Below are 27247 nucleotides of genomic sequence, written 5' to 3'. Positions count from 1 at the left end.
ATTTGCTCGAGCGGGCCCAGTAACGTCTCCATTGGAGACTTTGTTGTTACTGTGTCTGGCATATCGAATACTCTCGGTAGCTTGCCGGGCTCTCCGAGAGGGGCGGAGGAATCGAACTCTGGTCGGCCATGTTGGCCGCTTGTAAGGCAGACGCCCTACCTGCTGTGCTATCGCTCCAGGTTCAATATACTTCTCAATACCACATTTCCCAATCCCAACCAACTGAGGCTGTCTGTCCAGCTGAATCCATGTTTCCACCTAAAATGACAGAAAGAAAGGTATTCTGAAATTAAAGATAGTTCTAACTTCAGCTTATCAATCAACAGCACCACTGATGAGTAACTTGGATAAGACACAAAACCCATTTTATCTCCAGTTACCACACCTATAAAAGGAGATCATAACACCTGCTTTCTAGGATGTTGTAAAGATCAAATGATACCAATCATGATGAGAGCTTTGTATACAATACAAGACTACACAAAAACAATTTATTATACTTTGTTAAGTCAGAGCTCACAGCCAAACTTTAACAGTGACCTAATGATTGAGGGCAACCAGCTAAGTTATTTTTACCTAGGTAGGACCTTCCTCAGTTTCTTCTCTCAAAATAACAAATATAAGAGGTCACTACATCCTTATGAGTTAAACCTAGTGTGGTATTCTGGTAAATTTGTAACAACTTGCTCTCTGGGGAGTTGGAGGAAAAAATGATTTATAGAATTTGTACATTTTCATGGTATAAATATACATATCATGTCTATTTCAGGTTATCAATATAATATCAATCTTCTAACAAAATTCATCATTATTTAACATTTTGCTATTCAGCATAGTACTGCTGCAGTCTGCCTTATTACAAGATAAGATTTTTTTGTGTGTGTTAATCTAGGTTCTAAGGAGAAAATTCTGGATACTAATTTGGGCAAGATTAACTTTTTTCATCACACTAGTATCTGTTTTGATAGCAAAAATTCTGAAAATGAAGGCCTTGTTTTATTTTCCTTAAGAGTGAATTTGTTCTCTGATTCTGAGGATACTATTTATTTCTAATTTAATTAGCTCTCAAGAGTTTAATGACTGTGGGGTTTATTTTGAAAAGATGAACACATATCACAATGACTGTTAAAACTTAGAATAGAAAAGAAATTTACAATGCCTATAAAATTCTAACTTATAAAAGAGCTAATATTTACTCAAATATTAACTGAGCTCTCTGCATTTTGTGTATGGATGCATCCTTTTGTAGTTGCTTTGTCTTTCACAGGCTGACAATTCTCTTATGACTAATGTTATAACAAGATGATCACCATGGAGAGATAATATTGGCAACATGCCCACTGCTTCAGTGCATACATGCTTTTGAGAATTGATCTGGTTTCCACTAACTCTTGGAGGTAGGAGTACCAAGGGAATTCTGGCTGACTCAGACCATTTCCAAATTGAAGGGCTGTTAGGTAAGTGATTTCTGGTCTACTTATGGATTGGAATGAACTATACTGAATTTGTATACACTAAATTTATTATTGCTTTAGGACCCTAATTGTTACCCTCGGTCTAACCCCACATTAGATTTAAATCCTTAAGTAAGTTTGTGTAGACTACGAATGAACATAATCAGAATGTTAGAACTAAACTCAGTCCTAACAAATCATATTACTATATCATGGTAAAAAAGAAAACAAAACATACTGACATACCAAATCATTAGACATACTATCAGGTATAAATATATCTATTTGTAGTCTGAGCCATTCTATGCATATATCTCCTACAGAAAAAATATTAACACAAATAGGTATTTTAATCTTCAGAATTTTTACCCTTCAGTTATTTTCCAACATACAACAGAGACAAGATATCAGTATCATATAAAAAATACTTAAAATGTGCTGAAATAAGCATTGGATTGGTGACATCTTTTATACCTTGGAATGTATATATTCTTTATTCCTTACAATGACCTTAATTATTATTAAAAAGATAAAGCTGAAAGTTCAGAGAGCTTAATATTTCCATGGATTTCATCATGACTTGGTTCAGCATAAAACTGGAAAAAGCAATACAGTATATGACCATACTTTTTTCCCATAATTTAAACTTTTACTAAAATATATTTTCATGGAAAAACTAATTTGAGTGGGATGAGGGATCTCTCCTTTAAAATTAAAAATAATTGGAATATATTAAACTTATATGTGAATTTTCCTCAAAAACATTCAAATATTGCCAATCAGTGAAGTTAGATATTAGTCAATTTCTAAATATGTCAGAGAATATTTTTGGAAGGATGCAAATTACCTTAGAGCTTAGGTATAATAGTGAACCACTGACTCTCCTAATGCCTTATGGGTGAATTTCTTCTGGATATATCAGCTATATTCAAATCATTTCATCTATACATATTTTTCAGGTTCTGAAATTACACCAGCTAGATCTCTAATTTTAAACTAACATTTTTAATTGCCAAAGTTCATTAACCATAAGCTTGAAGGCATGAAATTGACTTAAAATTTTTTTGAAATAATTATAGATTCATATGCAATTGTAAGAAATAATATGTAATAGTCCCTTAGATGATATCCCTCATTACTCCAGTGATAGCATCTTGCTAAATCACCTGGGAGGGTGACTCTAATAAAATCTACCAATTTTATTCCAATTTTTCGAGTTATCTTTGTACTTGTATGCCTTTATGCGATGTTCTATAAATTTTTTCACCTCTGTGGTCTGTACATCAACTACGATTATTATCACAGTGGAAAATTCATGTATCGAAGGGAGGACATACCCCTGGGTGCTTGGGAGCAACTCACAGCTAAACACTGGGATAAAGTCACTCCTGGTGTTGGTTGGGGGATTATGTCATAGTGGAGACCAAACCCGAGTTCTCCAAATTCTGGCCTTTTTGGGGGGTTGGGGGGTCGTACCCAACAGTGCTCAGGGATTATTCCTGACTCTGTACTCAAGGATCATTTCTGATAGACTTGGAGACTTGGGGGACCATAAATGGGTGCTGGTGATCTAACCAGGGTCAATCGCATGCAAGGCAAACGCCCTACCTGCTATATTATCACTGCAGCCCTTTAGCATTTTTTTATGAATGTTCAAACATGATGAGCAATTATTACATGTAAATTTATACATAAGTTCAGAAAATTTACTTATTTTATATGTTATTATTTTTTTAAATTTTATTGAATCAGCGTGAGATAGTTATAAGCTTTCATGTTTGGGTTACAATCAAACAATGATCAAACACCCATCCCTCCACCAGTACACAATCCCCACCACCAATATCCCCAGTATACCCTCCTTACCTCCCTTTCCCATGCTCCCCCTGCCTCCATGGCAGACAATATTCCCCATACTCTCTCTCTACTTTTGGGAATTATGGTTTGCAATATAGACACTAAGAGGTTATCATTTTTGGTCCTTCATCTATTTTCAGCACATATCTCCCATCCCGACCGGTTTCTCAAGCCATCATTTTCTTAGTGATGCCTTCTCTATTCCATGAGGCAGGCTTCCAGCTATGGAGAAATCTTCCTGTCCTGTGTATCTACTATCCTTAGGAGTCATCCTCATGTTATGTTGTTTTATACTCCACAAATGAGTGCAGTACTTCTATGTCTGTCCCTCTCTGACTCATTTCACTTAGCATGATACTCTCCATGTCTATCCATTTATAAGCAAAGTTCATGACTTCATCTCGCCTAACAGCTGCATAGTTTTCCATTGTGTACACCACAGAGACTGGCACACATTCAAAGAACAAAAGCAACCAGTGCAGGTGTGGATGTGGAGGAAAAGGGATGCTCTTTCACTGTTGGTAAGAATGCCCGCTAGTCCAGCCTTTCTGGAGAACAATATGGACAATCCTTCAAAAACTATAAATTGAGCTTCCATATGATCCCGCAATACCACTTCTGGGAATATATCCCGAGGATGCAAAAAAGCACAGTAGAAATGACATCTGTACCTATATGTTCATTGCAGCACTGTTCACAATAGCCAAAATCTGGAAATAAGTGCCCTAGAACAGATGACTGATTAAAGAAAATTTACTTTTAACTAAATTGTCTTCCTATCTACAAATAGAACATATATTAGCTAGTTCTCTTTTTAATCAATGTTTTATAATCTTTAGCATACATACTCTATACAAACTCTTTTAAGTATCTAGGTATTAAAATTTCTTTAGACAAATCATAAATGGTATTGCATTTTTGTTTTAATGATGCCGTAATTGTGGTCTGTTTATTGTTCATGTATAAAAAAAGGATTGATTTGTGTGTGTGTGTGTGTTTATTATCCTGTGATCTTGCTGAATTCCTTTCCTTGTTATAGGAATTCGTGGAGTTTATGGAGTTTAAATTAATAGATTCCATGGTATTTTCTGAGAAAACAATCATGTTATATACCAATAGAGGAAATTTTATTTCTTCTTTTCCAAACTGTTCCTTTAATTTCCTTTTCTTGCCTTACCAGTAGAAACTTCCAGTGCTATATTGACTAAGATTGTAAGAACTATTTCCTTTCCTTCTTCCTAAAACCTTAGTCTTTCACCATTAATTACAATGTTTGCTATAGATTTTTTTCCTGGTAGATGTTCACTCTTGAGTTATATTAATTAGCCTTTATTTATCATTGATTTGTGTGTGTGTGTGTGTGTGTGTGTGTGTGTGTGTGTGTGTATGTGTGTGTTTTGGGACCAGACACAGAAATACTCAGAATCACTTCTGGCAGTCCTCAGGGACCATATGTGGTACCAGGCAACAAACCTGGGTCAGCCGCATGCAAAGTAAATGCCTTAACCCCTGTGCTATCTCTTCAGCCCTCCCTGAGAATGTTTATCACGAACAGGTATTAGATTTCAGCCAAAGCTTTTTACACATCAATTTACATGCTTTGGGATGTGTGTGTGTGTGTGTATGTGTGGTGTCAAGGATCAAACTTCATACATGCAAGGCATGCACTATACTACTGAACTACAGATTACACGCCTTGAATATTTAGCCAATTTTATATGCCTGTAATAAATTCTACTTAGCTGTGGTACAAAAAATTTTTCAAGATATTGTTAGAATTGATGTGCTAGTAATTTGTGGAGAATTTTTAAATCTTTGTTCATGAGAAATAGTGGTCTTTACATATGTTTAATTTTTATGCTGCCTTTTTCTGGTTTAGGTTTAAAAATAATAATGACTTATAAAATAAATTAGTAAGCATACCATCTTTTTTCTGGAACATGTATAAAATTAATATTACTTCATCTTTATTTAAGAAGTTATAGGGGATATGCCCACTGGTGCTGGGGTTGTTGGAAGAAGGACATGTAATAAAAACAATAAAATTCAGGGCCTCCTATGCACTGGGTTCATGCTCTACCATTTGAATTACCTCCCCTGTCCCTTACTTTGTCTTTAGAACGCTACTCCTTCCCATCCTCACCTCTACCTATTGTTCTGAGGTTTCTGGGTGAAGGAAGAACATGTTTGATTTACAAAAAGAAGAAGGTTCACAGGGAAGGCCTTTGAGTCTCTCCTGTTAGCTCTGCCTGCCCATGAGGACAGCTCTCAAGGGATATGGAAGTCTGAGGCCCCATTTAGAAGGTGGGGACTCACTTGTTTTCTGCTCACTTATCTCTGATAGCACCAAGTCCATTTCCATGACTGGTGGTATCCAGTTCTCCTGATAAGGGACTCCAGCTTAACCCAAGAGAGGAACAAAGCTATCCATGCTGCCTTCTGATGCTAGGTTGAAAGACAAGAAGTTTTTATCTGGGAGCCCAGAGAGATAGAACAGGAAGTCAGGCACTTGCCTTTCACATGGCCACCCCTGGTTCAATCCTGGTATCATGTACTTGAGTACTTCCAAGAGTGATCTATGAGCACAGAGTCAGGAGCAATCCCTGAGCACTGCTGGGTATGCTCAAAAAATAAAATAGGTAGAAATCCATGTGTGAATGTCCTTCCACTATTAGGTAGACAAAGGCACCCTGCCACTGGACTGCTCCTAGAGTCCAAGGTCCCAAAGCATTCTACATTCTTCTAACCACATCTCACTAGTAGTATCTTACATTTCATTTTCAGCATTTATACTTGTGTTTAGCAGGAAGAAACAGGGAAAAGCATCTACACCATTCTGTTCTAGTTAGAAGTGACCTTCACTTTTAGACACAAGAACTGACTCAGTTCCAAAACATCTTACATTGATTGAATTCTGCATAAACGAGAAAAGATTTAATCTGAAGATGAAGGAGAGGATCTAGACTCACATATCATTGGTACCAATCTCAAGATGATACAGCACAAATGGACAAAGAGTAAAAACAAGCTAGCTAGCAATATGAAGCAACGTATAAATGTGTGCCATTTTTGTTTATTTACTTTTTTTTTATAATAGCTGTTGGTTTGCTTGTCTTTTCTTGGTATTTGACTCTCTGACTCATGTGTTGTTGTTGTTCTGCTAATGTGGAGGGAGGGTTGGCCCACACCTGGTGGTGATTAGGGATCACTACTGGCATTACTCTCGGAATCTATGCAATGCTGGAAAAGGAACAGGAATGAGCCACATGCAAGGCAAGAAAGAGCCTTAACCTTGAACTGTCTCTGGCCCTCTCATGTGTTTTGTTAAAATAAAGGGGTCATCACCTAACCATGCCCTGGAGGCCATGCAGTCTTTTTTTGGACCACACCTGGCTGTTAGCAGAACTCACCAATGGCTCTGAGCTGAGGGATCACTCCTGGCAGGCTCAGAAAGCCATACGCAAGGCCAGGGAATTGAATCCAAGGCCAATTGTGTGCAAGGTAAGAACCCTACCAGCTGTACTATCTCTCTGGCATTCAGGGTCTAGGACGGAACTAAAATGTCTTGGCCACACTTGGCATGTGCTGTTCTATCGAAGTCACATCCTCAGGGCCTCTGCTTCATGGCTTTAAGGTAGATTTTATATCTAATATTTTATATCTAACATGTAGCTAGTGAAAAAATGTGAAACTTGTGGGCTGGAGAGATAGTACATGGGGAAGGCTCTTGTCTTGCAAGTTGCTGATTGCAAGTTGCAGCAAGGAGCTGCATATGGTCCAGGAGTAAACCTGAGCACCTCTGGGTGTGGCGCCCCCCAATCCCCCAAAAGACTGAAACTTGGAGCATAACTGCTGTTCATTGCAAACAGCAGATTCAAAGGTAAGTTTTGCTCAAACTGTTGGGCAAGCTCAAAACACTATCATTCATCAGCCAAAGATGGAATGATGGTGATTAGCAGGAACATGTTTTTGTTTTCTTTTTATCTTCCTTCTTTACTTTAATCATCCTTTGTAGAAGACAAACAACGTATTATTTCCTTAAGAAAGATTACGTGGTTATTTCTTCCCTGAAGAAAAGCTATTTTTGATTCTGCATATTCATTATTGATCAGCTCCTGTCTATGGAAGTGAAAACAGACACTATTTATTGAAATTCCTTATTGGAATTCATTTAAATAGGCCAGCATTTGAGATTCTTAAAGAGAGTAATACTTTGAGGTAACTAAGATGAACAGCCTTTAAATAATAGGGAAATGATTGTGACATAGTTTATGTCCTGTGCTTGTGAAACAAGCTCAGTTACTACATATGTGATAACGTTTAAACTCTTCAAACTACTTTTTTTGTTGTTGGTGGGGTGTGGGTCATACATAACAGAGTTCAAGACTTACTTCTGACTTTGCAGTGTTCAGGGGACAATACATTGTGCTGGGGGTTGAACCAGGGCCTGCTGCATGCAAAGCAAATACCTTGACCTCTATATGACCTCTACAGACCTTAACTTACTTTTTAGGGCAATCCATTCTCTTCAGCATATGCAGCTCCAAATGTAAATAATTAACATAGCAGAGGAAAATATGATCAATTCCTAAGTATCCTATGAAAATAATTGTTATATTAACTCATTTCAGTATGATAGTAGTATATATTTTAGACAGACTTATAGCAATTGCTGGGTAGTGTTTTCCACCCTATTAGTGAACAAGTATATATCACTATAGAAATTGCACTGTAATATTTACTAATGGAATATTACTACTTGGGAAAATTCTCATAACAGTAACTATATTTGGCTCTAAAAATAAAATTCTCCCACTCAGAAAGTACTAGCAGCAGCATAAATTCAGCTGGAAATCCTAGAGAAATAAAATGCTCTGTGTAGTGAAAAGTCTGCTTGTTCTCTGGAGATTCATTACATTTACTAATATAGTAGATGTTAGAAATTGTGTTGTATTCATGGTTGATCCTGTTTCTATCCCCAACACACCATATAGTCCCCTCTGCATTACCAGAAATGATCCCTGAGCCCAGAGCCAAGAGGGATCCCTGTGCACAACTGGGTGTGTCCTCAAAAACAAAATACAAACAACAATAAAAAAATTGTGCAGCACTTTCTAGGTTATTTTATGAATCACAGAAGAAAGTTTAAGCTTTTAGGCCTAGCGAGAGAGTGCAATGGATAGGGCTCTTGTCTTGTACACTGTTGACCTGGGTTTGATCCCTAGAATCCCATATGGTCCTCCAACCACTGCCAGAAATGAGTACAAAGCCAGAAGTTACCCCTGAGCATTACTGAGTGTAGCCCCTACCCCCCAAAAAGAGAAAGTTTAAGTTTTTAAGTTATGTCAAAAGATTAAATGATATACTAAATGATAACTGTTATGAAATTTGTGAAGTGATAAGACTGTTAAAACCTAACATTAATTAGTTCATTGCCACGTTTTAAAGAAATGTGTAGGTGCATATGCTGCCCAAGCCCGTGTCCTGCTTGCGCTCGCGTGGCCAGACACACGTGGTGCCTGAGCACGTGTGTCACCCGCATCTCCCCTCTTGAGATGTGTACTTTCATGATTTCTTATCTAATGCTGGAATGTGTATAGGGACTCTCTCCACCCTTGGGGAAACCCGCGTTCTCTCTTGAGTGCCTTACTCTGTCTCTCTTACTCTCCACTCTTTCTCACTTTTTTCTTTCTCCTTCCCTTCAAAAACCCTCCAAATAAAATCTGGAGAGTTTTTTACTTTTAAAAAAATGTGTATATTGCCTTATTTATTAATGTCAATATTATCATATTCAATATAAATTTTTGAGTTAGCTTGTTTAAGTACTAGAAGCTTAATTTTCTTCTCCAGATTAAAAAAAATTGTCTTTCTTGCTTATACCTTTTTAGTAATATTCCCCTTCCCAAATATTTCAAGGCTAGTATACACTGGGTTAGCAATTTATATAATTCCTTGAGAGAGGGATCCAATCTCATTTATTTTTAGAGCCCTAGAATTTGGTGCCATGTCTTATACATAATGGTACAGAAAATCTTCATTATGTATCAGTTAAATTAATTTATTAAGTTATTGTTGACTTGCTCGAGCGGGCCCAGTAACGTCTCCATTGGAGACTTTGTTGTTACTGTGTCTGGCATATCGAATACATCACGGGGAGCTTGCCAGGCTCTGCCATGCGGGCGAGATACTCTCGGTAGCTTACTGGGCTCTCCGAGAGGGGCGGAGGAATCGAACTCGGGTCGGCCATGTTAGCCGCTTGTAAGGCGAACGCCCTACCCGCTGTGCTATCGGGCTGGAGCAATAGCACAGCGGATAGGGCGTTTGCCTTACATGCGGCCAACATGGCCGACCCGAGTTCGATTCCTCCGCCCCTCTCGGAGAGCCCGGCAAGCTACCGAGAGTATTCGATATGCCAGACACAGTAACAACAAAGTCTCCAATGGAGACGTTACTGGGCCCGCTCGAGCAAATCGACGATCAACGGGAGGGCCTTTACCTTTACCTTTAAGTTATTGTTACACCCACCAACTGCTATGTAACCCCATCAATGGCCAAGATCCAGAGACTTGTATAAAACCAAGCTCCTGGAAATGCGCAACTGCATTTGCGCGACCTCTTATTGTCTAGTTCTCATTCTCAGAGAACACGGCAGACTACCTATAGTATCCTGCCCGCATAAATGCCTGACTGGGAGCACCTGTAAAGGTGATTAGAGGCTGTCCCAAAAGCTTCCATCCCTCTCGGAGAGCCAGGCAAGCTACAGAGAGTATCCCGCCCACACGGCAGAGCCTGGCAAGCTACCCTTGGCTACTCAATATGCCAAAAACAGTAACAATGATGGTCCTCATTCCCCTGGCCCTGAAAGAGCCCCCAATATGCCATCAGGCTACACTAGCACGTGACAGGGATGAATACAGACATACTGGTGCCCGCTCAAGCAAATTGATGAACAACCAGGTGAGAGTGATAGTGATTATAGAGGCCACACCTGGTAGTGGTCAGCGAATTATTGTAGTATTAGAGGTCGATTTTTTGGAAGGGTCTCCAAGCAGTGCTCAGGAGCTCCTGGCTGGGCAGGGATGAGGAGTCTGGTGGTTCAGTGAGAGGGTCCAAGGACATGTGTGTGCTCAACCAGTACTGCTAAGGATCACCAGGTTACCCTGACAACACTCAGGGGCCTCCAGGGCCACATCTGACAGTGCTAAGGGGGTTCCAGGGCTTCACCTGGTGTTGCTCAGGGAACCAGGAGGTGCCAGGATTAAAATGGAGTTAGCTTCATGTGAGGTGAGTGCCTTAACCCTTGTATTGCTCTGGTTTTACATTGGTTTTATTTTAAAAAATATTGGAGAAATAAGGTCACTGTCCTCCTGTTGTTCATCGATTTACTCGAGCAGGCCCAGTAATGTCTCCATCATGAGACTTGTTACTGTGTTTGGTATATCGAATATGTCACGGGTAGCTTGCCAGGCTTTGCTGTGCGGGAGAGATATTCTCGGTAGTTTGCCGGGCTCTCGGAGAGGGGCAGAGGAATCGAACTCGGGTCGGCCATGTTGGCTGCGTGCACGGCAAATGCCTTACCCTCTGTGCTACCCGCTCCAGCCCCATTTGAGAAAAATTATTTTTAAATTTATATTTATGTACCACTGTATGAGGTCATAACATTCACAAAAGTATAAAAGGTTTTACTTGGAAAACCATCTTTTGGTGGCAAATAGCATAAAACACAAATGAAAACCCAACTTAATTAATAAAGTACTACGTTATAAAATAAAATACTTACAAATAAGTATATTTGTATACTCAGGACTGGAGCGATAGCACAGTGGCAGGGCGTTTGCCTTGCAAGCTGCTGGCCGGCCGAGCCAGATTCGATTCCTCCACCCCTCTCGGAGAGCCCGGCAAGCTACCAAGAGTACTTTGCCCGCACGGCAAACCCTGGCAAGCTACTCATGAGGTATTGGATATGCCAAACACAGTAACAACAAGTCTCACAATGGAGACATTACTGGGCCTGCTCGAGCAAACCGATGAACAACGGGAGGACAGTGCAACAGTGCTACAGTGCTACAAATAAAATAATCAAGTAATAGGGTAAGAGAGACAGTATAGAGTTAAGGATCTTGTCTCACAGGCTGCTGACTCTGGTTCAAATCTAGGGCAATGCTTATGGTCCCCTGGGTACCACCAAGGATCACTTCTGAGCACAGAACAAGAAATAGCCTCTGAACACCATTGGGTGTGGCTGATAATCCCCAAAATAATAACCATTACAAAATAATTAAGTAATAAAAGGGATTTATTGATGTATGACAAAAAGGTGAGGCTTCAAATATAGTCACACCTTGAACTGCACATTGCTGCAGCCTCTCAGCTCTGCTTTTTTTGTTTGTTTTTAGACCACACCTGGCAATACTCAGGGCTTATTCCTGGCTCTGTACTCAGGGACCACTCCTGGCAGAGCTCAGGGGACCATATGGGGTGCTAGGGATATAACCCAGGTCTTCAGAATGCCAGGCAAGCGCCCTGACCCACTGTCTATCCAGTGCCAGCTCCATGACACACTCTTCTGCTGGGTTCAACTGGCTTCCTTCAACCTAGCCAAACAACTACAGTCACCCCCAGACTGATCCAGCATATCACCACACAGTGACAGAATCTCTGAGAGCAAATGTCTTTCAAGAGTGACCACAGAATCCCCTCTGAAATCTCTTCATAGAACCCTCTAGCTAAACAGGATGATGGGCTTGAGCCCATCAGAGTCACTTAAATGAACTGAATTCTGCCACTAGCTGCTTTTTGGCAGAGTTGGGAACTAAGCCTTGTCTTATGCATGCCACCACAGAGCCACATCCTGCTTCAAGACACAGAAAGACAAGAGAACTAGGCAGACTATAGACATATGTTCACAAGACATAGCGTTACCAATTAAGAATTGAAGAATTTAAGTAACTTGCCTGATAGGGAAGATGGTTTCAAACCAGATTTTGACTCAAAAATTTGTATTCTTTCCACTTTAAATGGCATCAATTGTTCGGAGAAATGACAGGAGAATATCAAATATCATTCTTGCCCTAACTTTAGAATGAAAATAATACAATCCTGGGAGAAAATGTGATTCAATGAAATGTCATCCCTTCCAGGCTTCCGCTACTTCTTCCATCCTCACTTCCACTTTTCAGAATAGGAAGGCACATCTCTCCCACCCCAGCCAACGGCTCATGCACTCTCAGGGCAGGTGTCCTTGATTCAATCATCTTCCCCTCCGTTTTGGTTTTTGGGCTGTTGTTGGTGGTACTAAGGGCTTTGGAACCCAGGACCACTGTCTGCAAGGCAAGTGCACTACCCACTGAACTATGGCTCCAGCCCTCATCTTTGTCTCTTAAACTTCCATTCCTTAAGAAGTTAGATAAACAAGTCCACATGCATCATTAATATAATGTATTCCCACTTCCAGAAATATTTGCCATTTGTATCATAACACTAGCTGGACACAGCCCCATACATTCCTGGCCTGCAATTGTTTCTCCAGGAGGGACTTTAAGAGGAAGAGATACCAAAAGGTGGGTGAGAATTTTGTCATAAACTTTCCCTGAGATCAACCTTGAGAAATAATGTTTCCCATGACCTCCATGAGTGAGTTACCTGGCATGCCAATTCATCTTTCCCTGGAGTATTGCCTGTTTACCAAAAGAATTTCCTTCGGCTAATCCTCTTGGTTCCACTTCCAAACATTTTCTTTTTTTATGTTCTTTGTTTTGGTTTGGGAGGCCACACCAGGTGGTGCTCAGGGCTTGTTACTCCTGCTTCTGTGCTCAGGATTACTTCTGGTAGGCTCAGGGGACAGAGGAGATTCCAGGGATTGAACTCAGGCTGGGCTTGTACAAGGCAAGCACTTTACCTGCTCTACTACCTCTCTAGCCCTCCATACATGTTGAATCCCCTTTTACACACTGAAAAGTCATAGTTGATTGATATTTCTTATGTGATGGCTGATTCATTTCCTGACTGCTCTTATTCTCTCCTGAAGATAAGAAGAACAATTATCCTCACTTAGAAATGATTTCCAGAATCCATATTGCTTTCAACTGTGGCCCTATCCTTCATACCCCTCTCCCCCCACCAACAACTAAAACAAAAATGTAGGTTTCACTTTCTTAAAGTCTTTTAAAAGCCTGACGACAATCCTTTTTAGAAAGTTGTCTTTTAAAAAATGACAATATATGCAATGCATTCATCCCAATTTTATTTAGCTCCTTCTTACTGATATAAAACCAACCCCACTTGAATTAAAAAACCAGGAAACTGGAATAGCTTGGGTGGCACAGTGTTGATTACACACAATGTAGCAACAGCATTATGGAAAGAGGAAAGTTAGATTTCAAAGTGCAAATGTGTGGCCAGTGCTGGTATAGACTATTGAGAACTGGATCAAGGGTTGGTTAGGGCCCTTAAGTGATTCCAAATGAGACCGTGGGCTCTAGGTTACTCACCTTGCTTTAATGCACTCAGCAGACACAAAGTCTATGTGTAATTGCTTTATGCTCATAAGCTTTACCAATGTTTTCCCTGCACTGCAATCACCAACATATTTGCCGCTTAGCTGCCTGCATGGAGGACATCCCTTCCCGCCCACTACCCACGCCTAGAAATGCTGCTCTTTCAATATCTGAGCTGTTCCACCACGGCAGAATCAACCCACACACAGTCACTGTTCAACTACTTATTATGTCCTCCTCAGAAGCTGATACATTGAATTCTGTTGTTGTTCCTAATAGAAACCAACATTTTACATATTTATAGACTTTTTCTTTTTTTTTTAACAGACTTTTTCTTAAACTGGATTTTTTATAAGACCCTGTAATGAGTTGTGTAAGACAATGTCACAATTATGAAGTATTTAAGTAATTTTTGTTGTGAGTAGAATGGGGACTTCTTTTTAAATTGAAGAAAAGAAGAAAAGAACGGGTACCATAAAAACCAGGGAATTTCAAATGTGGGTGGCAGCTCACTTGGCCATATCTATTTAAGCTGAAATTAACTTATGGGTGTGATTCTGTCTGCCAACATTTATAGAACATTCTCCCCACTCCTAATGTGATAGCATGCGAAGGAGGTGGAGAAGGGGGATGTGGGTGTGTGGGGGGAAGGGAGGTTCAGTGTTTCCATTAAAAGTTATTGCTCACTGTCTCAGGCTGAATATAAAATACTCTTGCTGCCCACTCAGGAACAGACAAGGCCTGTATAAAACACAGAATCAGATGTTGTTAGAAAAATAACTTGGTGGTATAAGCTAAAGGCTTTTCAGTTTATGTAATTAAAACGATTTGGCACAATATACTATGTGACCATACTATGTAAACTGAACGTGCAATTTTTATTATCAGTTTTGTTGTTTTGTTTGCTTTTGTTTGGAGACCACACCTGGATGTGCTCAGGGTTTACTCCTAACTCTGTACACAGCAATCACTCTTAGCAGCGCTCAGTGGACCAAATGGGTTATCAGGGATCAAACCTGGGTCATGCGTGGAGGACAAGTGACCTACCTCCTGCCCTACCTCTCTGGTCTCTACTGGTTCTTTTTAAAGCAACAATCTTAAAGGAAATTTCTTTGCACATGTAATGCTAAAGTGTGATTTTTACACCAATGTTATGACAAAAAAGAAGTCTAGACAAACTGAACCCTGCCTCTAGATTGTTCATTTTTTGAATGAACTGTATTCCTCAGTGCTGATTGTAGGAAGTTAACAAGATAAGAAAAACAAGAACTGTGCCTACATTTGAGAAGACCTGTTTTATGTGCTGGGAGACGCTGAAACACCTCATAAGCATTTAGAGTAGTAACCTTTATAATTGAGGGACATACGTTAGGAAAGACAGACCCTCAAAAATGACTAAATAGGATGAACTAAACACTGGTGTTTGAACAGGAGTATTTAAAGGGGATCATTGTTTAAGTAATCAGATTATGCATGATGACTTCCTGTTATAAGACCTTTTGTTCCTTGATATTTTGAGGTGTGGTTAATGTATCCTCAATAGTATGACTCTCTTTTTTTTTCTATTGAATCACCATAAGATATAGTTACAAAGCTTTCATGTTTGAGTTTCAGTCTTACAATGACCGAACAACCACCCCTCCACCAGTATACATTTTCTACCACCAATGTCCCTAGTATCCCTCCCCCAACCCTGTTTGACCCCTCCTACTGCCTCTATGGAAGACAGTTTCCCCCATACTTTCTCTCTACTTTTGGGCATTGTGGTTTGCAATGTAGATACTGATAGGCTATCACATTTGGTACTTTATCTAACTTTGAGCACACATCTCCCATTCCAAGCCATCCCTCCGACCATCATTGACTTAATGATCCCTTCTCTATTCCAACTGCCTTCTCCCCCAGCTCATGAGGCAGGATTCAACTATGGAGCAATATTCCTGACCCTTGTGTTCACTGTCCTTGGGTGTCAGTCTCATATCATGTTATTTTATATTCCACAAATGAGTGCAGACCTTCTGTGTCCTTCTCTTTCTGACTCATTTCACTTAGCACAATACTCTCCATGACCATCCACTTATAAGCAAATTTCATGACTTCATCTTTCCTAACAGCTGCATAGTATTCCATTGTGTAGATGTACCAAATATCCAGGATATACAAGAAACTACTAGAACTGTACCAAAAAAAGGCTTCTACCCCATCAAAAACTGGGAAGAAGAAATAAACAGAAGCTTCCTCAAAAAAAGAAATATAAATGGCCAAAAGACACATGAAAAAATGCTCTACATTGCTAATCATCAGGAAGATTCAAATCAAAACAACAATGAGATATCATATCACACCACAGAGACTGGCACAAATCAAAAAGAATAAGAACAGCCAGTGCTGGCTCGGATGTGGGGAGAAAGGGTCTTTCTTTCATTGTTGTTTGGAATGTCAACTGGTTTAGCCTTTTTGGAAAACAATATGGGCATTTCTTCAAAAACTAGAAATTGAGCTTCCATATGACCCCGTAATATAGTTTCTGGAAACATATCCCAAGGGTGCAAAAAAAGCACAGTAGAAATGACATCTGCACCTGTATGTTCATTGCAGCACTGTTCACAATAGCCAGATTCTGGAAACAACCTGAGTGCCTGAGAACATCCGGTATCTCTTTTCCCCATGGTCAGGACCCTTTTTTCCTGATTGAGTTCTGCTCAAAAGCAATCCTAGTTTGCAACTGAATAGAATAAAGGAATCTTTGATTTAACCCCCAGAGAGCTGCTGTGTTAGTGAATTTAAAGCAGGTTGGTTAGGGCCAGAAAGATGTGGATAAGGCCTCTTTTTCCATGTGACTGACCCCAGTTTTTTCCCCTTACTGAATGTGAGCCCCAAATCTGCCAGGAGTGATTCTGGAGAGCAGAGGCAGGGATAAGTTTTAAACACAGCTCAGAAGGCCCCAACTCATATAAAATAAAATAAAACAGGTTGGTTAGAGTCATGGGGAGCAGGCATAAGAAGAGAGGACAAAGCACAAGACATACCAGTAATACTCAGGTAAAGAAACTGGATTTCACTTGTGACTTTCTAATGATGTTGTTGTCCAACTTAAACCTTAGAGACTGAAACTGAGGTTCAGAGATGCGTAATAATCTAAGATTACATAGTATTAGATTTGAGCTTCTAACACAGTTCCTCAAACATAGGTAGGCTGGGCCTGGCCAGACAAAGGGTTACTTTCTTTAGTTAGTTAATTTTTTGGGAGGTGGGGGGCACATCCTGCTTTACTCAGGGATTACTCCTGATGATGGTAGGGGAACCACTTGGGGTATTTGGAATCAAACCATAATCAGAAGTGTGCAAGGTAAACGCCCTACCCTCTATATGATCTCTCTGGCCCCGGAGAGTTAACTTTAAGAAATAATGACACTGCAGCCTGTTGTTTACTGTTTCTTTTCTTGGCAGTGCCAGGGACCTCCTCATACAGGTGATACAAATGTGCTGCTTCTTTCTTCAACTGGGTGCTGGATACACTAAAGAGCATCCTGCAATCTGTCCTTCCTTCAACCTTTAAGAAGTTATCCTCAGCATTTTGTATCCTTTCAACATTTACTAAAAACAAATTTTAAAGCAGTCAAGTTAGAAGGGAACCCTGGACGAGCAGGATTGCAAAAAGAGTTGTTCCTGACTTGAACAAAGACAAAGAAGTTGGCAGGCGATCAGCTGGCAGCGGCAGAATCCCATCAGGAATATCCAGAGTGTTCTGATGGGAGCCACAGAGAACAGGGGAAATCCAGAGCAGTCAGGCAAAATCCAGGGGGAGTTAGGGAGTGGGGGAAAGAGCACCCGGCACCTCCTGGTAGCAAAGGAAAACAGGAGGAGTCAGGGGGTGGGAGGAGCAACTATCCAGAAGTAATGGCAAAGAACCAGTCCAGCTTAGATCCAGAAAGTATAACCTGCTCCCAGCTGCACCTTTGCACAGCACCATGGAGATCAAGGTTCAGAGATGCAAGATGAGAGGCTCAGAGCCAGGAGATTGCATCTCCGGAACAAAACAGTGTCCAAGCTAAAGCTAACCCATACAGCACAGCCCATGCCAACGACTGCAGAAGCACCATCCTTTCGTAACGGAAGTAGAACATTTCCACTGGCAGTGTTTCCCTTCCCGTCCTTGAAGGAAGTGGTGGTGGGGGCTGTTTCTGCGGGGACCCCACACACTCCCTTGCTGTGGTGTTCATAGGCAGAGGGGTGGGGCTTGCCGGAGATCGCACACTTTAGTTGTGCTAATACACAACTTAGTGGTTGTGCTCACCAGGGGCAGACTGCTGAGACTGGCCAGGGTGCTCTACCACTAAGCTGTCTCCAGCCCTGGCAGAGCTTGTAGATCTTTTCTAGGAGATGAGCCTGTAATGAACAGATGCGGGAAAGACTTGAGGAAAGTGTCAAGAATGCAGCAAGAGGAGTGACCTGGGACAATGTAGAAGACAGGTCCTAAAATGTTAGGAGAGTAAAATGCCGCCTACAAGATGAATTTGTACTCTTTACCCCCTGCGCCTTTTCTGATAATAGCTTATTTGATTCACTTTGAGATCCCCATCCCAGACCTCAGGAATAAAGGCACTGTAGGTCTGCTGGGACCCCCACTAGGCAAATTAAAATTATTCGCTCTGTCTGTCTGTCTCTCTCTCTCTGTCTCTCTGTCTCTCTCTCCCTCCCCTCTCTCTCCCCCCTCTCTCCCCATGCCCCCCTTCTTTCTCTCCCCCTCCCTCCCTCTCTCAGATTTTGGATTTCAGAGAAAGGAAGGGATGGAAAAATTTAGCTATATCTACATATATGGTGCATTATGCTTTCATATATTTAAATTAGCAAAGGTCATTTCTGTTGCCTGCAACGGAAGCATTCTAAGTGATTCAGTATAGAAGATGCCAGCAGGATTCCAGTTCTTTTCAGAATCAGCCTTCCCAAAGGTACAGTCAGAATCAATGTCCCTGAGTCTGCAGTTTGGAGAGCCCCGAAGAGCTGCCCTGGATCTGTAGAATCATATTTCTCCTGAAGCCTACCATGCCAGGCAGATTCCCCATCTTAACCTCCCCCACCCCATTTCCTGTCAGCTAAAAAGCCCGTTTTCGAAAGCCCTAAAATGCCTAAAGCATGACCTAGTTTAATATGACTTTTCTAAACTTGAAAACATTTCTAAGTTTTTAGGTTACCTAAATATTGTTTCAAAAGCTCAATTTTTAAAGGCAGCACAGATACTATACCAGAAAAAAATGTACCATGTTTTCAATATATAGCACCTGAGTGAAAATTACCTTGGACAGATAAAATGATTGGGCTAACATGACTTTTTATTGCAAATGCAACAAAGAAAATGACACTTGGAAGCCAGAGGTACAGCTCAGTACCTCTGGCCTTACAAAGGTACTGGTCTTGCAAATGTGAGGCCGTAGGTTTGATCCCCAGCACCAGAGGGAGAAAACATAAGGAAAAAAGAAATAAATAAAATGATACTATTCTTATTATAAGGCCAAAGAGCAAAAGAATCCTTTTTATGGTCCATGATGAAAGATAAATTTTAAATACATGCCTTTTAAGAGTTTATAAACTTACAAGAAATATGACATACTTTTCTTCTAGGTCTGTGATTTAATTGCAATATTGTCATTAAAAATCTCAGAAAACTATAAATGGGGAAGATAGAACAATGAGTCTTAAACAGAAAGAGATAACTGTGGTTATTCATAATCATTCTCACTGGCAATCAATATAGTATAGATTTTCTATTCTTGCTCCTCTTGCAGTAATGTCCTTGGCTTGAAATTCAACCTAAGCTAGGAAATATTAGCAAATAAAGCAATGCCAGCCTAAGGAACTGGAAAATAGAATCAGAGAGCAAAAGCATGGGTACTCTTCAGACATGAAAATAACTGTCTGCTGTCAGTACATCCTGCTGGTCAGGTGACGGTAGCAAATTGAGCTAGGTAGAGAGGGAGCCTGGTGGAAACTTCCAGATTCATTTGATTATATAGCACCCTTACACCGTTAGTATCCTGGGTGGTCAGAAGCATTCTAATCACAGGACATGGCCAGAGTATCTGGACTGGGATGGGTTCAAATCACCCGTGCCACAAAATCTACATCAACTGTGTACTTTGCTGACCATCAGTAGCATTACCTGTGTCCACAAGGAAAAGCAGAATCTCATTCAAATTTAAACGGAATTGATCAAATTGAGGGGGGCTGGTGGTGGAATTAACTACCATGCATTAAAACACAAGCCATTAAAGAATCCCTGAGGGAATTCATTCCAGAAGTTCAGCACAACAATTTCTTATCAAATCGAACATGTTGGGGCCCATGTTGAGTAATTCACAGATAAAGATCAAAGCTCAAATTTTCAAGAAGAACTGGATCTGAAATAAAGATGCATCCAGGCTCTTATTTGAGAAGGATAATATCAGTGGTTATTGAAAAATTCAATAAAAAGTACCGTTCAAGCATATATCTCTGCTTTTCTAGTATTACTGTATTGCTTCTCCTTATCCTTAATCAAAGCCAAGAACGTCTCTCCTGTCTCTCACTCTGTGTCTGTGTCTCTCTGTCTATGTCTGTCTGTCTGTCTCTCTCTCTCGTTTTGCATGCAGTTGACCTGGGTTCAATCCTGTCATCACATATAGTCTCCTGAACACCAGCAGGAGCTCTCCCTGAGCACCACTACATGTGTTCCTGGGCAGCACAGAGACAGGAGCAAGCCCTGAGCACCACTGGGTGTGGTCCAAAATAAAAATAAATTAAATTTTAAAAATACTAATAAATAAATAAATCACTGTCAGGAGAATTAAAAATTGTAGGATTGCATCTTCTGTAGTACAACATTTGGTAATCACATCCATTCTCACAAAGCACAACTTACTGCCACATAGAAAATACGTATGTTGCTCTATATAGTGAATGAAAGGTTTAAAATCCAAGTTTATATATACAGGTTGTAATGCTCATCAAAAAGTATACAAAGAGAGAGAAAGAAGCTGAACAGCCCCTCCAACAAACTGAAATCTGCACTTTCCACCTGGGTGGGTCCCTTTATCCCTGCATGCTCACCCCCATGTCAAGATTCTTTTGCACATAGTGACAAAGTGATTTCCTGAGATACACCTACACTGATTTCCTTCTGATAAAGCATAGTCTTGGATCAACAGTTCTTTCCCCTTCTGCTTACCTTTCTTGCAAGCAGAAAACCAAAACACAAAGACAAACTAGCCTCAACTGTGTAGCAACCACACCTTGACTATGAAAACTCTCCTTTTCTAACGTTGAGTGATACATACCCATTCAGATAATTTTCTGTACTGATGTTTTATAAATTCAGGACAATAGTTATTTTGTCGAGCAGAAATTGGACTGGTCCTGGGCCCCTTCTCCTAAAAAAATGATTGCTTTTTGCCCCATATTTCATTTTCTTGGCCTTGTTCTTTTTTTTTTCTTTACCACATAGAGTAACTTATTTACTCTGGGAAATGAAAGAAAACCATAGTTCTGATGGAAAAATTAACTCTGCAAAGTATACAAACGCCATGGATAAAGCTTTTATTTAAAACCCTAAGAAGAATTCGTGGAGCGCGGCCACAACATCTCATACTCCATCCACATCCCTGATGTACCAGGAGGGGCACACGACAGTGGATGGGGTGTTAAGTAAAAGACAACTGATCTTAATCAAAAAAATATATTGACACACAAGGCTCAACCTGTAACAATGTGCTAGTAATCTCTTATAGGGCTTAATGGTTCCAGGGTGATATACAACAACCTTCACACACTTTCTTCTAAGGAAACTTTTTTGATCATTTTTAGTGGATTATTCATAGCAAACAATACAAAATTAATTATTTTGGGCCTGCTTTTGGGGCAGGCTTGTGTGGTGGGTGGGAAACCTTGAAATAATGGTGGTGGGAAGGTGTACTGGTAGTGGTATTGGTGTTGGAATATTGAATGTAATAAAATATTGTGAACCACTTTACAAAAATAAAATAAAATTTAAAAACCCTAAGTAGTCTCCACTATCACATATGTTCTCCCAGGTGCTGCCATGGGACACTTCTGAACCCAGAATTAGGAACAGCCTCTTAATTGAGTGGGTGTGGCACCAAAACCAGTACATATATATTTAACTGGAAGAGTTATTGTACAGTCTTCCTGATGGATCTGATGTTAGCATCAGATGTGGCTGAGCTTCATGACTGTTTTTTTTTTCAACACTCTAGAATATGCCATCTCATGAAGCAGTTATCTGATGAGAAGACAGGTGCCCAACACTGTATTTCAAATATCTCATGGATACTAGGAGAATGTAGTATCCATGAGATATTTGAGATATTCTCTTCACCAAGAGAATGTAGGAAAACTTGTAGAAAGACACCATAATGAAAATTTAAAGAAGGATCAATTATTTTCTAAATTTGGATTTAAAGACAAGAAAATTGAGCTACTATGAAGACATGCTATTTTGGTGCCTATCCATTCATGTTTAATTAAATTAGTGCCAGAATGAGATAGCCAAGGGAATTAAGGCTTTAGGCAACCTCATGACAAATACTAGGAGACAATATAAAAAGCATGAATGGAATGTTTCTATGTCTGGTTTATCCTGGATATTTCATATCTGTTGTCCCAGTTTAATTTTAATTAGCCTTTTCTATCATACTCCAAAGAATCCTCATATGAATGATATACCCTATGGTCCATCTAGGATGAGGACATGAAGAAAGATTAGATAAACTAATTGCTTTATTTGGTTCCAGTAACCTTAAGTTTGTGCATCACAACAGATTTCTATAGCACTATTTAGCAAACAAACACAAACAATCAGCACCAGAGAACAGCTGAAAGGGTTGAGTTCTTTGCATGCAGGAGACCTGGTTCACTCCCCAGCCGACATGGTCCTCTGAGCACCACAAGGAATGATACCCAAGTGCAAAACTGTAGGTATGCCCTAAGAACCATTAGGTGTGTCCCAACATCACCCCCACTATAAATAAAAATAGTGAAGATAGTGTATTTAAAAATAAAAACACAGGCAAATAAGCATACAAAACCTTTTAGTTCTTGAAGTTGCTGGGCTAAAACAGTCAAAAATAAACAAAAACTGATCTAGTGGATTGTGGAGTAATGTTAATTGAGTACATGGTGTCTGCCTTTTTCTTGCATGAAAATTTAAAATATGCTGAATAACTCTAGGAATAGGGATGTTTAGAAGGATATAGCTGTGACTATCTTGGTTGAAGACCAACCCTATGATAATCTCACCTCAGAAAGTTATCAAACAGGGGAAACTGAGTTCATGTGACTGATCCTGGCTTTCTCCAGGCCTATAATTAGAGTCCCTAGAGACTTTCCCATGAAGGGCCTGTAGGATTTATGTAACAACACCACTTGTCTAAACTTGGAGAAGTCTGCCTTGAGCTACCACAAGAATTACCATTCTTGTCCTAATTCTTAGATCTGAGTCCATACATAGACATCCCCAGAGCATTAAGGGTACATTTAAGAAAAGAAGCTAAAATAATGTCATAAAAATGTTCCATGATTTTTTTCTCTACTCCAGGAAAACTGTACTTATTTATCAGAATAACTGGCTGGGAAAAAACAAATACCTCAGACCTTTTTAGAGTTGATTGGATATTTGTCTGAGCTAAGACAAATTTCAGGCAAATTTCATTGTTGTTCACCAATTAGAATTGAAACTAAAGGAGATTAGAAAATAAATATAAATATGAAGCAAATCTAGGTCATGGAGGCCAGGTGGATTTCTGACACTATCTAATAATCATTTTTCTGGTTCCTAAATTATCAGCATGAAGAATATAAGCAAATGATTAAATACTCACATAGTGTTCCTGACCCATGAAGTAGCAGTTGATATCTATTTTTTCCGAATAATTATTAGCAATATTTTTTCACTGCTAAAAAATACTGTTTCCTTAGTAAAGTATATGGTCACCATACCTATTATGGTAAAAAGAACCAAGAATACCCTTGGAATGTGCCCTCTCTGGCATCAGAAAGTAAATGAAAAAACATATCCTCTTCTTGGAAAGGAAGATGCTAGGATAGTTAAGAAAGGACATACAAAATGAAATGTTTATTTCAAAGACTTGATCACTTGATCACTTGGATCCCATTACTCATCGATTTGCTCGAGTGGGTGCCAGTAACATCTCCATTCATCTCTGTCGCGTGCTAGTGTAGCCCAATGGCATCTGCTCACTCCAGGAACACAAAGAGCCTCAAACGATCATTTAGGGTTTGACGAAGAAGTCTGACCATCTCGTAGGTGGGTGGACATGCTATCTTTTGACGTCCCGTGGAATCCAGTTGGTAATGGCTCTAGTGTAGAGGTCATATCCAAATCTCATTATGTGTCCAGCCCATCTGATTTTCGACGCCTTGGCAAATGAGACAGCTCCCTGATTTTTGATCGGCCATGGAGGTCAGAACTCTGGATTCTCTCTCTCACTTGAGTGAAGCGTGATACTCTAAGCATAGCTCTTTTGATTCCTCTTTTGGAGACCTGAATGGCGTTCTCATCCTGTTTTCATAGGGCCCAGGTCTCTGAGGTGTATGTTAATACAGGAAGAACAGTGGAATCAAAGAGATGTGCCCAGAGCCGGAAGTTCTTAATCCTCTTAGCTATTTCTTCGACGCTCTTGAAGGCATTCCAAAACACTCTCTTCCTCCTGCGCAACTCAGGTGCCAGGTCATTTGTCATGTTGAGTTCTTGACCTAGGTACACATAACTGTTCCATTCAGAGATGTTTGTTCTGTTGAGAGTGAATGGAATGTCAAGAACGAGTCCATTTCTCATAAATATTGTCTTTGTGAGATCCAGCTGTAGTCTGACCTTTCCACACTCTCAGTTGAAGTCGGTGAGCATTTGTGCCACTTGGCTAATGTTTGGTGTTATTCGAACGATTTCATCAGCGAAGTGGAAGTAGTGGTGTAGTTGCTGACCATCTATCTTCACTCCCATTCCTTCCCATTCCAGTCATCGCATGACGTTCTCGAGGGTGGCACTCAAGAGTTTCAATGAAATGGTATCACCCTGTCGAACCCCTCTCTTGACATCGATGATTGTTTCTTTGTAAAATGGTGAGAATTTTACAATTCACCTGGTAGTGATTCTGTAATACAGCTCACAGAGGATCCTGATGTATTGAGTTTGAATGTCCTGTTTGGCTAGGGCTTTGATGACCACTTCAGTCTCAACAGAATCAAAGGCTTTCTTTAAATCAATGAACATTAGACAGAGCTGCATCTTGAACTCCTGAGAAACCTCAATGAGCTTTGTTATTGTGTGGATATGGTTGATCGTGCTGAATCCTTTCTGGAACCGGTTTGCTTGCATGGTTGTCCTTCATCTAGTGTTCTGCCAATCCTATTCAGGATGACTCGAGTGAACAGCTTGTAGACAACAGACAACAGGCAGATCAGGTGATAGTTGCCAATGTCGTGGATGTCTCCCTTCTTGTACAATAGAACAGTCCTGTTAATTTTCCATTGTGATGGAACCTTGCATTCAGACAGGTAGCATGTGAAGAACTGAGCCAAAATGAAGAAGGACTAAAATAACTGTCTACTTTCAATGCACACACGCTGGCATTGGATGCATCCATCGAGGACATGATGGTATAAGCGCAAAAAATCAAGTATGACATCATTGGTGTGACCGAGATGAGAAGGCATCAACCACATCACACCATTTTCAACACTGGAGAAGAAGTATTCCTCAGAACATGTAACAAAAGAGGCATTGGTGGTGTCCTTGTCAACACAAACTTGGCCATGAGCATTGATTAATTCGAATGCCTAACAACCCGAATTGGATGATTACACTTGAATTGATCTGGCTCACTGCTTGCAGTTTCTATCTTCATTGTCTATGTACCAACATCCAATTACAATGGAGAAGAAATTGAGAAGTTCTACATGGAGCTGGAGAAGTTCTATAAAGAAGATCACACCTTCTACAAGATCATTGTTGGTGATTTTAATGCCAAGATAGGACCGAGAAGATCAGCCGAAGAACTCCACATCGGGACCCATGGCCTAGAATGGAATGAGCAGGGTGAGAGACTGTCTGAGTTCATCATGTCGACCAAGACCATCCATGGTAACTCACAATTCCAGAAGGCCAAATCTAAACTTGGACATGGGAGTCTCCCGGTGAATGGCTCCACAACGAAATTGACCACATCATATTCAATCAACGGTTTTGCCTATGTCGCTGTTGTTCCAAAATTCCAAACGGGATCGAACCATCATCTCCTTCATGCAAAATTCTACTTCACGGAGTGGGGAGAAAGGGCTGCAAAGTTTAAGAAGAGAATTCCTAAAACGTCCACCAACTGGGAGCTCCTTGGCACTATTGCAGCAACATGGGAAGATGCTGTTGTTAACAACACTGATGAAGAATACGATTGACTGGTTTAGCACCTCCGTGATTGTATGAGGAACACTGAGAGAGAGATAGCCATGAAAAGACACCTGTCTTTGAAAACTCTCAAGCTCATTCACCAACGTGGCTTGGCGCGAGCCTCAGGCAGGCGAACATCCGAGCTCTCAAAGCAGTGCTGAGAAGCAATAAAGGAAGACCTCAAAGAGAGAAGAGCAGCAGTGTTGGCCGATATGGCAGAAGCTGGGAAAAGCATTCGCAGCGCCTGCCTGTACTTCGCCAACTACAAGACCAAGATGACTGCCCTCCAATGTCCTGATGGATCTATCTCATATTCCAGAAGGGCAATGGAGAAGATTATCCATGACTTCTACTCGGATCTCTTTGATAGCCATGTCCATCTGCCCACATACCAAATTCTGCAGGATGGATATGTCATTCCCAACATTCTCCCTTCTGAAATCCGACACACCATTTCATCGGTAAAGAAGCGAACAGCACCCGGCCCAGACAAGGTCAGACCCAAACACCTGAAGAACCTGCCATCAGTACACATCAATACACTGGCTCGGCTCTTAATTTCAAAGACTTAAAAGGTAGAAAAGCACTGGTTTGCCTTATGCCAGTATCACTTTGAACTCAGATAACACTTTACATCAACTCTTATCCACTTGATGATCCTTGGTTTTTTTTTTTCCTTTCATATCATAGTGACCAAAGTAGATATAGTTTATTTTCCAGAGTATATGAAAACAGTTTTAGTTCACTATATTGATCTGGAAAAAAATGCTATTTCAACAAAGAGAGAATCCCCAATGTTTACATTTTGTGGCATGAAAAATATCCTTGTCTCAGAATGCCAAATCCTGAAATCTCTGCCCCACTTTGGTGTCCAAGGAATCATGTTAATCTAATATATCATCACCTCATGCAAATAAGACCCAGCAATAAAAATAGAAAGGAGCAGTGACTTTCAATGGATTTCTTATCTGCCCAAATTTTAG

Source organism: Sorex fumeus, unplaced genomic scaffold (genome assembly GCF_029834395.1).
Source record: "Sorex fumeus unplaced genomic scaffold, SorFum_2.1 ptg000051l, whole genome shotgun sequence".
NCBI lineage: Eukaryota > Metazoa > Chordata > Mammalia > Eulipotyphla > Soricidae > Sorex > Sorex fumeus.
Note: the sequence above shows the minus strand (reverse complement) of the source record.